General features: G+C 32.0%; 1 long non-coding RNA gene across 1 annotated transcript in view; it reads left to right on the plus strand.

Moving 5' to 3' along the window:
* The first annotated feature begins 8,065 nt into the window (after window positions 1–8,065).
* Window positions 8,066–13,816, plus strand: part of LOC306650813 — a 422,453-nt gene continuing 416,702 nt past the window's right edge. The window contains exon 1 of the long non-coding RNA XR_013761039.1: window positions 8,066–8,110. This is a non-coding gene — a long non-coding RNA (uncharacterized lncRNA). The remainder of the gene's footprint in view (window positions 8,111–13,816) is intronic.

Here is a 13,816-nt window from a genome sequence, read left to right on the forward strand (position 1 = left end):
AACCAAATTAAAAATTCAATGGAAAGCACCACCAGCAGACTAGATCACTTGGAAAGCAGAGTTTCAGGCAATGAACACAAAATACATAATATTGAAAGGAGAGCTGACCATTGAAGAAAAGATGTTAAGAGACCATGGGCAGAACATACAAGAAACATGAGATAACATGAAAATGCTAAATTTAAAATTTATCAGGATAGATAAAGTCACAAATAAAGATACAAATCAAAGGAATGCAAAATCTTTTTAATGAAATAATATCTAAAAATGTCCCAAACTTAAGGAATGAAATGGAAAATCAAATACAGGAGTCTTACAGTATTCTAAATACACAAAATTACAACAGCATATGCCAAGGCATGCCAAGGCATATTATTACAAAATGTTTAACATACAGAAAAAAAAAATAGAATTTTAAAAACTGTTGGAAAAAACAGAAGGTCATATATAGAGGGAAACCAGTCTGGATCACAATTGATTTCTCAATCCAGGCACTCAAAGTGAGGAGGTCTGGGAATAATATACACCAAGTTTTGAAAAAAAAAATGGATGCCAGCCAAAGATACTGTAGCCAGAAAAATTGAGCTTCAGAATTGATGATGAAGTTAGAAACTTCCATGATGAACAGAAGTTTAAAGAATTCACACCTAGAAAGCTTGAACTACAAAACATTCTCAATAAAATGTTTCATGAAGAAGAAATGAAAAATAGAAGTGAAAATCAGCAAAGGGAAGAAATACACTAAAAGAATATTCAATAAAAGAAGAAAATAATTCAAATTAAAACCAGAAATAAATCAAATAACAGAATAACAATCATTTCTCACTGTAACACTGAAAGTAAATGGCCTAAACTCATCAATCAAAAGACTTAGACTGGCGCATTGGATTAAAAAACAAAATGCAACAATATTCTTTCTCCAAGAGACTCACCTCATAAGCAAAGACATCCACAGACTGAAAGTAAAAGATGGGAAAAAAATATCATTCACATGAATCTCACAAACAAGTTGAGATTCTTACCCTCATTTCGAATAAAGTGGACATCAAGCCAAAGATAATCAGAATGGCAAAGAAGGACATTTCATACTGATTAAAGGAATTATACATCAAGAAGACAAAACAATCATAAATATTTATTCCCCAAACAATAGAGCATCTACATACATGGAATAAATCCTTCTCAATTTCAAAAATCAAATGGACCACAACACAATACGGCTGGGTGACAGTAACACACCTTTCTCACCACTGGACAGATGCTCCAAACAAAAACTAAATAAAGAAGCTATAGAATTAAAAAAATACAATTAGTAATTTAGACTTAAAAGACATATAAAGAATTTTTCATCCATCAATGACTGGATACAGTTTCTACTGAGGAGCTCATGGATGCTTCTCTAAAATTGACGATATCTTAAAACACAAAGCAATGCATAAACATAGAGATTCTACACTGAATTCTAACAAATCATATGGAATAAAATTTGAAATCAATGATAAAATCAAAAAATAGAAGCTACTCTAACTCGTGGAGACTAAATAATATTCTATTAAATGAAAAATAGAGAGTAGAAGAAATCCAGGATGAAATTAAAAAATAGACATAAATGAGAATAGTGACAAAATGTATCAAAATTCCTGGGACATTATTAATGCAGTTCTAAGAGGAAACTTCATTGCATCGAGCTCATTCTTTAAAAGAATAGAAAGTCACCAAATAAATAATCTAACATTACACTTCAAAGCCCAAGGGGGAAAAAAAGAAAAAAAAAAAAAAAAAAAAAAAAACCACCAACAGCAGTGGAAGACAAGAAATAATTAAAATCAGAGCAGAAATCAATGAAATTGTAACAAAAAGTTGGTTCTTTGGAAAATATAAATAAAATTGATGAACCCATTCCAAGTAAACAAAGAGAGAAAAATCTCAAATTACAAAAATTCATCAAGAAAAAGAAGATATAGCACCTTGTTGGTGACAGGCTTTGACCCAAAATAAAATACATTTTAAAAATTCTAATTCTGGAGGGCCTAAGAGGGCTATTACACACATTTTTATGTTGAAATAAAATTTTCCCTTCAAAGCAAAAAAAAAAAAAAAAAAAGAATAAGGAAATATCACAACAGACACTAGTGAAATAGAGATGATAATAAAAAATTATTTTGAAAATGTATACTCCAATAAAGTAGACAATCTTGTAGAGGTTGACAAGTATCTAGAGACATATGACCTGACCAAATTGAACCAGAAGGACAAAGAAAATTTTAACAGATTAACACCAAGCACTGAAATGTAAGATGTCATCAAAATCCTACTTACAAATTAAAGCCCAGGACCAGACTGATTCTCAGCAAAGTTCTACCAGACCTTCAAGGAATAACTAATACCAATCCTTCTCAAATTATTTCATGGAATAGAAAAGGAGGGGAACCTTCCAGTCTCATTCTATGAATCTAGTATCACCCTGGTACCAAAACCAGATAAAGAAACATAAAGGAAAGAAAAATTCAGACCAACATCTCTGATAAACATAGATGCAAAATGCTTAATAAAATTTTGACAAATCACACAGGAAAGCATATCAAAAAGATAGTACACCATGATCAAGTAGATTTCATTCCAGGGATGCAAGGTTGGTTCAGCATGCAGAAATCAATAAATGTAATTCGCAACATCAATAAGAAAAGAATCAAATGATTATCTCAAAAGATGCAGAAAAAGCATTTGACAAAATGCAGCATGTATTCATGTTCAAAACACTAGAAAAACTAGGGATAGTAGGCACACACCTCAACATTTTAAAAACCATATAGTTTAAACACAAAACCAATATCATTCTAAATGGAGAAAAGTTGAAAGCATTCCCCTGAAAAACTGGAAGATGACAATAATGCCCTCTTCCACTACTTTTATTTAACTTAATCCTGGAAACCGTATCCAGAGCAAATAAAGACATTAAATGGGTATGAATAGGAAAAGAAGAACTCAAACTATCCCTATGATATGATTCTATATTTATAAGATCCAAATAAATGCATGAAAAAGCTTATAGAACTCATAAATGAATTCAACAAAGTAGGAGGATATAAAATTAACACCCATAAATCAATCGCATTCCTATACTTCAGTGATGAATCAACTAAAAGAGAAATAAGGAAAACTATTGCATTCATAGTACCCTCAAAGAAATTTGGAAATAAATTTAACAAAAGAAGAAGAATACCTCTACAATGAAAACTAAAGAACACTGAAGAAAGAAATTGAAGGAGGTCTTAGAAGATGGAAAGGTCTCCCATGTTCTAGAGTTGGCAGAATTAATATTGTCAAAGTAGTCATTCTACCAAAAGTGCTACACAGATTTAATGCAATTCACATTAAAATTCCAATGATGTTCTTCATAGGAACAGAAAAAGCAGTAAAGAAATTCATTTTGAAAAATAAGAGGTCCAGAATAACATATGCAATCTTCCATGAGAAAAGTGAAGTAGGTGGCATCAAAATACCAGACCTTAAGTTATACTACAGAGGTATTGTACTTAAAACATCATGATATTGTCATCAAAACAGGCACGGAGACCAATGGTACAGAATAGAAGACACAGAAGCAAACACATAAATACCATTATCTCATCTTAGACAAAGCTGCCATAAACATATATTGGAGAAAAGATAGCCTCTTCAACAAGTGGTGCTGGGAAAACTGGAAATCCATATGTAGCAGAATGAAATTTAACTCCTATCTCTCACCCTGCACAAAACACAACACAAAGTGGATCAAAGATCTAGGGATTAGAACAGAAACCCTGCACCTACCAGAAAAATATATCGGCTCCAAACTCCATGAAATCAGTTTTAGGAATGAAATTTCTAGCAAGACACCTAAAGTCCAAGAACTAAAATCAGGAACCTAGTATGGGATAGTATCAAACTCAAATGCTTCTTCACAGCAAGAAGCCAATACAGACCATGAAGAGAGCCTAAAGGATGGGATAAAATCCTTGCCACCTGTACTTCAGATAGAGCATTAATCTCCAGATACAAAAGAACAAAAGATACCAGAAAAACCCAAATAACCCAATCAATAAATGGGTAAAGGAGTTGAACAGACACTTCATGGAAGAGGAAATGCAATTGGTCAATGAATATATGATAAATGTTCAACAACTCTAGCAATTAGAGAAATGAAAATTAAAAGTACACTGAGATTTCATCTCACTCTAGTAAGAATGGAAATTATCAAGAATACAAGTAACAATAAGTGTTGGCAAGGATGTGGGGGCAAAAGGTACACTCATACAATGCTGGTGGGACTACATGTTCTTGTAACCATTCTGGAAAGCAATATGCAGATTCCTCAGAAAACTTGGAGTGGAACCACCATTTGACACAGCTATCTCAATTCTCAGCTTATAGGGATACAGCAAAATCAATATTTATCAACTCAATTCACAATAATTAAGCTATGGAAGCACCCTAGGTACCCTTCAACAGAATATTTGACAAAGAAAATGTGGTACATATAGATAATGAAATATCACTTAGCCACAAAGGAGAATGAAATTATGGCATTTGCTGGTAAATGGATGGAACTACAGAATATCATGCTATGGGAAATAATCCAATTCCCCAAAACCAAAAGCTGAATATTCTCTCTGATATTGGGATGTTAACACACAATAAGAGGGGGAAAGGGAATAATACAAGACAGAGGGGATTGAAGGGAAGGGAGAGGTAATGGGAATAGGAAAGATGATATAATGATTTGGACATTAATCTCCTATAATTTTATATTAATGACCAATGTAACTGTTCATTCATGTACAAATACCACTGTAACTCCACATCATGTACAACCACAAGAATGGGAAGATATACTCCATGCATGTATAATATGTCAGAATACATTCTCCTGTCATGTAAATCTGAAGAACAAATAAAAAATTAAATATATGTGTATATATGTACCATCAGAGCACAAAATAATTTGAAGCTAATATTAATAGAACTGGAGAGAGATTATAATACAAAAATGTAGGAGAATTTAATACCTGACTGCCAAAAATGCACATACCATCCATGCAGAAAATCAAAAGGAAATGACAGTTGTAAACTATACTTTAGACTAAATACACAAAATAGTAATACAAAGAACATTCCATTCCATATCAGCAGAATTAACATTCTTTTCAAGGGCACATGAGTCTAGAAAAGATCCTTTTTAAGTTAAAATTGTCACTTAACTAAAGTTTTAGTTTACATTGAAAGAAATGATATAGAGACCACAGGTACTTTTATGCGGCTTGTGTCATATGTAATATCTTACAAATTTATATGTATTATAGTACATTATTGCACTCAGGATATTTACATGAATAAAAATAAATAGTAAAATTCCCTTATCACAAGGGATTGATTGTTATTATTTTTATGAGTTATTATACATAACATCTGAAGGGTTCTTCTTAGTTTCTTTTAGTTCCATGTAATGTTAGGGTTCATGTTAACATAATTGTATAAACATATAATATCATTTGCTCTAATTCACTCCACACTACTTCCCAATCCCTCCATTTCCACCTCACCTTGTTCCCTTCCCTCTACTGCTTGTTCTGCTATTTATTTATAGCTTTTTAAAAAATTAATGCCTTGTGGATATGCATAATGGTGAGATTCACTGTGGTACATATATTTATGTATACATAGGAAAGTTATGTTAGATTCATTCCACCATTTTTTTCCTTTTCTCATCCATCGTCCTTTCCCCTCAATCCCCTTCCTCTAATCCACTGATATCTCTTTTGTTTTCATGGAAGTCCCACCTTTTCTTTCTTTCCCTTTATTTTGGTCTAGCTGTTGTATATCAAAGAAAATATTCCACTTTTGTCATTCTGAATCTGGCTTATTTCACTTAGCATTATGGTCTCCAGGTCCATCCCTTTAACACCAAGTGCCATATTTTCTTTCTTCTTTATAACTGAGTAATACTCTCTTGAGTATATATACCACAGTTTCTTCACCCAGTCATCTATTGACAGGTACCTAAGCTGGTTCCATAGCTTGGCTATTTTGACTTGTGCTGCTATAACCAGATGTGTTTGAATCTCTATAATATGTTGGTTTTAGAATATTTGGATATTTACCCAGAAGTGTTATACCTGAGTTATGTGGTGGTTCCATTCCAATTATTTTAAGGAATTTCCATATTGTTTTCCAGAGTGGTTGCATTAATTTACAGTGCCACAACAATGCATGAATGTAATTTTCCCTTCATCCTTCCCAACACTTATTATAATTTGTATTCTTGATGATTGCTCTTCTGACTAGAGTGAGATAAAATCTCAATGTAATTTAGATTTACACTTAATATCTAGAGGTGTTGAAATTTTTTATATTTATTGACTAATTGTATTTCTACTTTTGGTAAACATCTCTCTAGTTCTTTATCCCATTAATTGGATTGTTTGAGATTTTTTTGTTGTTAAATGTTTTGAGTTATTATATATTCTGGATAATAATCTGCTGTCTAAGGAGCATTTGGCAAAGATCTTCTCCCATTGTATTTGTTCCCCTTTCAGTCTCTTGGTTCCCTTGTTATGCAGAAACTTTTTATATTGATGTTGCTCCACTTCTCAATTTTGGTTTTTTTTTTTTTTTTTTTGTACTTTAGGAGTCTTGATAAGCAACTCAATACCTGTGTCCATATGTTAGAGTTTTGGGCCCCAGTTTTTTTCTAGCATTTGCAGAATTTCTGGTCTAATTCCCAAGTCTTTGATACCATTTGATTTGACTGGTGTATAGTGCAAAAGAGAAGAATCTTGCTTAATTATTATGCATATGGATATCAAGTTTTATCAGCACCATTTGATAAGAAGGCTATCTTTTCTCTAATGTATGTTTTCGGCATTTTATCATGTATCAGATAATCAAATCTATGTGATTTTCTCTTTTTTTTCATTATATTTCATTAGTCTTGTCTGTTTTGATGCTTGTACTGTGCTATTTTTCTTACTATAACTCTGTAGCTAATTTGAAATCACGTATTGTGATACTTAGAACATTGCTCTTTTTGTTGAGGGTTGCTTTGACTATTCTTGGTTTTGTATTCCTCCAAATGAATTATAGAGTGTTTTTTCTAATTCTGTGAAGAATGTCATTGGTATTTTTATGGGGATAGTATTGAATCTGTATAAAACTTTTGGTAGTACGGCCATTTTGGCAATATTAAATCTTTCTCTCCAAGGACATGGGAGGTCTTTCCCTTTTTTAAGCTTCTTCAATTTATTTTTTCAGGGTTCTATACTTTTTATTATACTGGTCATTCAACTCTTTTGGAAGATTTGTTTCCAAGCATAGTTTTTTTTTTTAATTTTTGTGAGTGCAATAGTTTAACTAATTTCTTTTATATCAGATTCACTATTGGAGTATAGGAAAACAATTAAATTATGTGTATTGATGCTGTATCCTACAACTTTATTAAATTTCCTTATCAGTTCTAGAGGTCTTCTGATGGAGTTATTGTGGGTCTTCTAAATATAAGAACATGTCATCTGAAAACAGACAATTTGACTTCTTTTTCTATTTGGATCAATTTAATTTTCTTCTCTTGCTTGATTGCTATGATTAGTTTAAAGAACTATGTTCAATAGGAGGGGTGAGAATGGGCATGTTGTCTTATTCTTCTTTTTAGTGATAATGCTTTCAGTATTTCTTCATTTAGTATGATGTTAGTCTTGGGCTTGCTGTATACATAGCTTATGCAGGGTTGAGGTAAGTTCCTTCTATCCTTAATTTCTCTAATGCTTTAAACATGAATGGGTGTTGGACTTTGTCAAATGCTTTTTCTGCATCTATTGAGATAATCATGTGATATGTGTCTGAATTACATTGATTGATTTGTATATGGTGAACCAACCATACATCCCTGATATGAAACACCCTTGATCATATTGCACTATCTTCTTAATGTACTTTTGAAGGCAATTTGCCAATATTTTATTAAGAATTTTTTAATCTGTTCATTAAGAAATTGGCCTAAAGCTTGCTTTCCTTGATATATCTTTGTCTAGTTTTGGTATCAGGGTGATACTGGCTTCATAGAAAGAATTTAACAGTGCTCCCTCTTTTTCTATTTATGGAATTATTTGAGGAGGATTGGTAATTGCTTTCTTTTAAGGGTTTAGTAGAACTTGGCTCAGAATCTTTTCAATCCTGGTCTTTTCTTTCTTGAAAAGCTTCAAAGTTCATGCAATTTAGTTTCTTGATATTGATTGGTTTAAGTTTCTATATCCTCATTGTTCAATTTTGAAAGATCGTATATTCTGGGAATTTAACAATATCTTCAAGATATTCTAGTTTATTGAAATAAATGTTTTCAAAATACTTTTTAATGATCCTCTCCATTTCATTAGTGCCTGTGTTATAGCTCTTTTTTCATCTCCACTTTTCAAAAATTGGGGTCTTCTCTCTTTGGTTTGGCAAAGGGTTTATCAATCACATTTATCCTTTCAAAGAAAAAAACACTGTTTCGTTGATCCTTCATATTCCTTTTTCATTCTCAGTTTCATTGATTCAGCATCTTATTTAATCATTTTTCTGTCTTTTACAGATTTTATTGTTAGTTTATTCTTATTTTTCTAGATTTCCATGGTATAATATTATATCACTTATTTGGTATGTTTCTATTATTCAAATGTATGAACTCAGTACTTTTGACTTTCCTCTTAAAACTGCCTTCATACTATCCTAGTGATTTTGTTGTGTTGTATCACTATTCTCATTTATTTCCAAGAAATTTATATTTCTCCTTTGATTTCTTCTGCTATCTATTCATTATTCAAGGAAACACTGATCTTAAGGTTTTAGAGTTGTTTCTGTTTTTATCTCATCATTGATTTCTAATTCCATTCCATTATTATCTGGTAGGATACAAATAATTGTCTCTATTTCTCATATTTGCTAAGATTTTTTTACTTTTATTTCTTCTGCATGAAATATTTCATTGAATATTTTTATAGTGCCTATCAATTCTTTTGGTTTCTGCTTATCATGGACAGATTTTTATTTCAATTCTGAAGGAAAATTTTTCTTGGTACAGTAATCTTGGTTGGCATTCATTTTCTTTCAGGGTTTGTGATATATTATTCAGAGTCCTCATGGCTTTTATGGTCTGGATTGAGAAATCAGTTGAAATCTGAATTGGCTTACCTCTAAAGGTGACCTGCCATTTTCTTTTGCTACATTTAAAATTCTATCCACAATTCATATATTTGAAAGAGGATTCTTGGAGAGGATCACTTTTGGTCCCACCAATCTGGAATTCTATATGCCTCTTGTATTTGATTTTCCATCTAATTCCTAATATTTGGAAATTTTTCTAATTTCATTTAAAAGATTTTATAACAGTTTAGTTTCTATTTTAGAGCCATCATCTACCCCAAAGATTCTTTTTTCTTTTTTTTTTTTAAAAAAAAAAGAAAGATATTTATTCATTGACCAAAGAATGGAGAAGTGGGAGCTTTGCTCACAAAATAGCTGAACTCCATGTAGTTGAGTAGTTAAAAATATGGGATAGGTAAATGAGGGAGATAGAGAGGCTAGTAATGGGGAGGAACATTCATGTCTTTCTGGGGTTAAGTAGAGATCTTCCAGGAATTTGAATACCACCTCTTTTACTTCTTCTATGGCAGTTTTATGGCTTCTGGTTTAAGTGACATGTCCTTGGTCCAAAGCTTAAGGCTACAAGGTAGACAGACACATGAAGACAGAGATGTCAAGGCTTTCATCTTGTGTTGGACACATATCAGACATCTGTATGCCCAAGAGTCTGTTTTTTCAGCAAAAGCAGCCTTCAGATCCCTAAAATGTAACCTAGGCAAGATTATTATCATAGCCCACATGGCACAGGTCTGATGTACAATAAAGATAGTGGGAGTGGTAATGTATAAGATAGAGGATTTGATTTGGTTTGGTTTTTCCTTATTAGCAGAAGGAAACCAAGCTGCCACTTTGTTTCTGAAGGGTTCTGTCAAATTTTAATCTTTGAGAATTTTAGTCAGTTAAGTTTTAGCAAAAATGTCATAAAAATCAAAATTTTTTAATTGGCTCGATCATTCAATCTCTTGCAATTGACTGGTTCTTCTAATGTAATCAGTATAATTAGTTTCCTCCATTTCTCAAGAAGGAAATGTACAATTATTTTGTCAGTGGGGGAGAAAAAATCATGTATTTGACTATAAAGAAATCCTTCTAAATTGAAGAAAGTAGAGATATTACAGGTCACATTATTCAGAGAACAGTGCAATAAGATTAACATTTGAAACAGAAAGATTTTTTTTAAAACACCTTTTTAAACTTTTATTTGTTCTTCCTAGATATACATAAAAATAGAGTATATTTTGACTTATTAATACAAACATGTAAAATATCTTATTCGAATTATGATCCAGTCTTATGGTCATACATGATGTGGAGAGTCACTGTGATGTATTCATATATGTAAGAGGAAGGTTGAGTCAGATTCATTTCATATTCCTATCCCCATTCCATTCCCTTCATTCCCCTTTGAATAATCCAATGAACTTCTACTACTTCCCCACTTTTTTCATTGTTATCATCCACATATCACAGACAACATTTGACTTTTGGTTTCTTGGGAGTGGCTTATATATTACTCTTAGCATGACAGTATCCAGATACATCAATAAACTGGCAAATGCCATTAAGTCATTTTTTATGGTTGAGTAATAATCCATTGTGTATATATACCACTTTTTCTCTATCTGCTCATCTGTTAAAGTGCACCTAGGTTGCTTCCATAGCTTAGATAATGTGAATTCAGCTATTGTAAACATTGATGTGGCTGCATCACTGTAGTATGCTGATTTTAATTTCTTTAGATATATGCCAGGGTCAAATGGTGGTTCCATTCCAAGGAATCTGCATATTGCTTTCTAGAATGGTTACAGGAACTTGCAGTCCCACCAGCATTGTGTGAATGTATCTTCCCCCCGCCCAAATCCTTGCCAACATTTATTGTTACTTGTATTCTTGATTATTATTTCCATTCTGACTGGAGTGAGATGAAATCTCTGTGTACTTTTAATTTTCATTTCTCTAATTGCTAGAGTTGTTGAACATTTATCATATATTCATTGCATTTCCTCTTCTGTGAAGTGTTTGTTCAACTCCTTTACCCATTTATTGATTGGGTTATTTGGGTTGTTTTGGTATCTTTTGTTTTTTATATATCCTGCATTTTGATTCATTGTACACAAATGGGATACATCATTTTCTTTCTATGGTTGTGCATGATGTGGATTCATACCATTTATATAATCATACATGTACATATGGTAATGATGTCTGTCTCATTCCACCACTGTTCATACCCACCTGACTCTCATTTCCCTCTACGTAATCTAAAGTTCCTCCATTCTTCTCTGACCCCCACCCCTCAACTCCCATTATATATCATCATCCACTTATCAAGCAAACATTCAGACTTTGTTTTTTGGGGATTGGCTTATCTCACTTACCATGATATTCTCCAATTCCATCCATTTATTGAAAATTCCATAATATTATTTTTTATGGTTGGATAATATTCCATTGTGTATATATACCACAGTTTCCATTCAACTGTTGAAGGACACCTAGTTTTGTTCCACAATCTAGCTATCCCATTCTTTATGTTCTCTTCATGGTCTGTATTGGCTTCCTTGCTGTGAAGAAGAAATTTAGTTTGGTACTAACCATATTGGGTTCTTGATTTTTGTTCTTGGGCTTTAGGCATCTTGCTAGAAATTTCATTTCTAAGCTATAGTATAATTTAAGGTCTGGTATTTTGATGCTGCCTGCTTCACTTTTCTCATGGAAGATTGCTTATGTTATTCTGGACCTCTTATTTTTTCAAATGAATTTCTTTACTCCTTTTTCTGTTCTATGAAGAACGTCATTGGAATTTTAATGTGAATTGCATTAAATCTGTGTAGTGCTTTTGGTAGTATGGCCATTTTGACTATATTAATTCTTCCTAGCCAAGAACATGGGAGACCTTTCCATCTTCTAAGATCTCTTTCAATTTCTTTCTTTAGTGTTCTCTAGTTTTCATTGTAGAGGTCTTTTACCTCTTTCCTTATATTGATTACCAAGTGTTTTTTTAGGCTATTGTGTATTTCAACTGATGCATAGTGGGTGTATAGTTACACAATTGATTTATGAATGATAATTTTGTATCCTCACATTGTGTTGTATTTGTTTATGAGTTCTAGAAATTTTCTGGTGGAGTTCTTCAGGTCTTCTAAATATAGTATAATGTCATTGGCAAATAGGGACTCATTAAGTTATTTTCCTATTCTTCTCCCTTTAATGTCTTTCTTTTGCCTAATTGCTATAGCTAGGGATTCAAGGACTATGTTAAATAGGAGTGGTATAAGAGGACTTCCCTGTCTTTTTCCAGTTTTTAGAGGGAATGTTTTCAATTATTCTCCAGTTAGAATGGCATTTGCCTTGGGTTTACTGTATATAGCTTTTAAAACGTTGAGGTATGTTGTTACTATTCCTAGTGTTTCTAATGTTTTGAACATAATTGGATGCTGGATCTTTTCAAATGTTTGTTCTGCATCTATTCAGATAATGATGTGCTTCTTGTTTTTAAATCTATTGATATGGTGAATTACATTTATTGGTTTCTCTATGCTGAAACAACATTGCATCCTGGGAATGAAACCCACTTAATCATGGTGCACCATTTTTTGGATATGTTTCACTTTGTGATTTGCCATTATTTCATTAAGCATTTTTAAATCTATGGTCATCAAGTATATTGATCTGAGATTTCCTTTCCTTGATGTGTCTTTGGTTTTGGTGTCAAGGTGATACTAGTTTCATAGAATGAGTTTAACAGGGTTCCCTCCTTTTCTGTTTCATGGAATAATTGGAGGAAGATTGTTATTAGATCTTCTTTGAAGGTCTAATAGTACTTGAATGAGAATCCATCTATTCCTGAGCTTTTCTGTGTTGGTAGACTTTTCATGGCATCACAAATTTCCGTGCTTGAAGTTGATCTGCTTAAATTTCATCTGTTCCCCTGATCCAATTTTGTTACATCATGTGTTTACAGAAATTTGTCAATATCTTTAAGATTTTCTATTTTATTGTAGTATACATTTTCAAAATAGTTTCTGATTTTCCTCTGTATTTCAGTAGTTTCTATGTTGATATTTCCTTTTCCATCATGAATTTTAGTAATTTGAATTTTCCCCTGTTTCTCTTGATTAGCCTGGCTAAAGTTTTATCAATTTTACTTATTTTTTCGAAGAACTCTTTGTTTTATTGATTTTAAAATTTCTTTTTTGTTTTAATTTCATCAATTTCAACTTGATTTTAATCATTTCCTGTCTTCTGGTGCTTTTTCTGTTTATTTGTCCTTGTTTTGCTTGGGCCGTTTGATGTAATGTTAGATTGTTTATTTGGGAACTTTCTATCCTTTTAATGCATGAACTCAATGGTATTAATTTTCCTCTTAAAACTACCTTCATAGTGTCCCAGATATTTTTGGTATGTTTTGTTATTATTCTCATTTACCTCTAAGTATTTTTTTTTTATTTCAACCCCAAATTCTTCTACTATCCATTGATCATTAATTAGCATATCATTTAGTCTCCAAGTATTAAAGTATCTTCTAGTTTTTATTTCATCATTGATTTTTTAATTTCATTCATTATGATATGATACATTACAAAGAATTTTCTTTTTTTTTTGTATTTGCTAAGAGTTCCTTTGTGCCCTAAGATATGGTCTAGTTTAGAAAATGATT

The sequence above is a fragment of the Sciurus vulgaris genome, assembly GCF_902686455.1.
Source record: "Sciurus vulgaris genome assembly, chromosome: X".
Taxonomy (NCBI): Eukaryota; Metazoa; Chordata; class Mammalia; order Rodentia; family Sciuridae; genus Sciurus; species Sciurus vulgaris.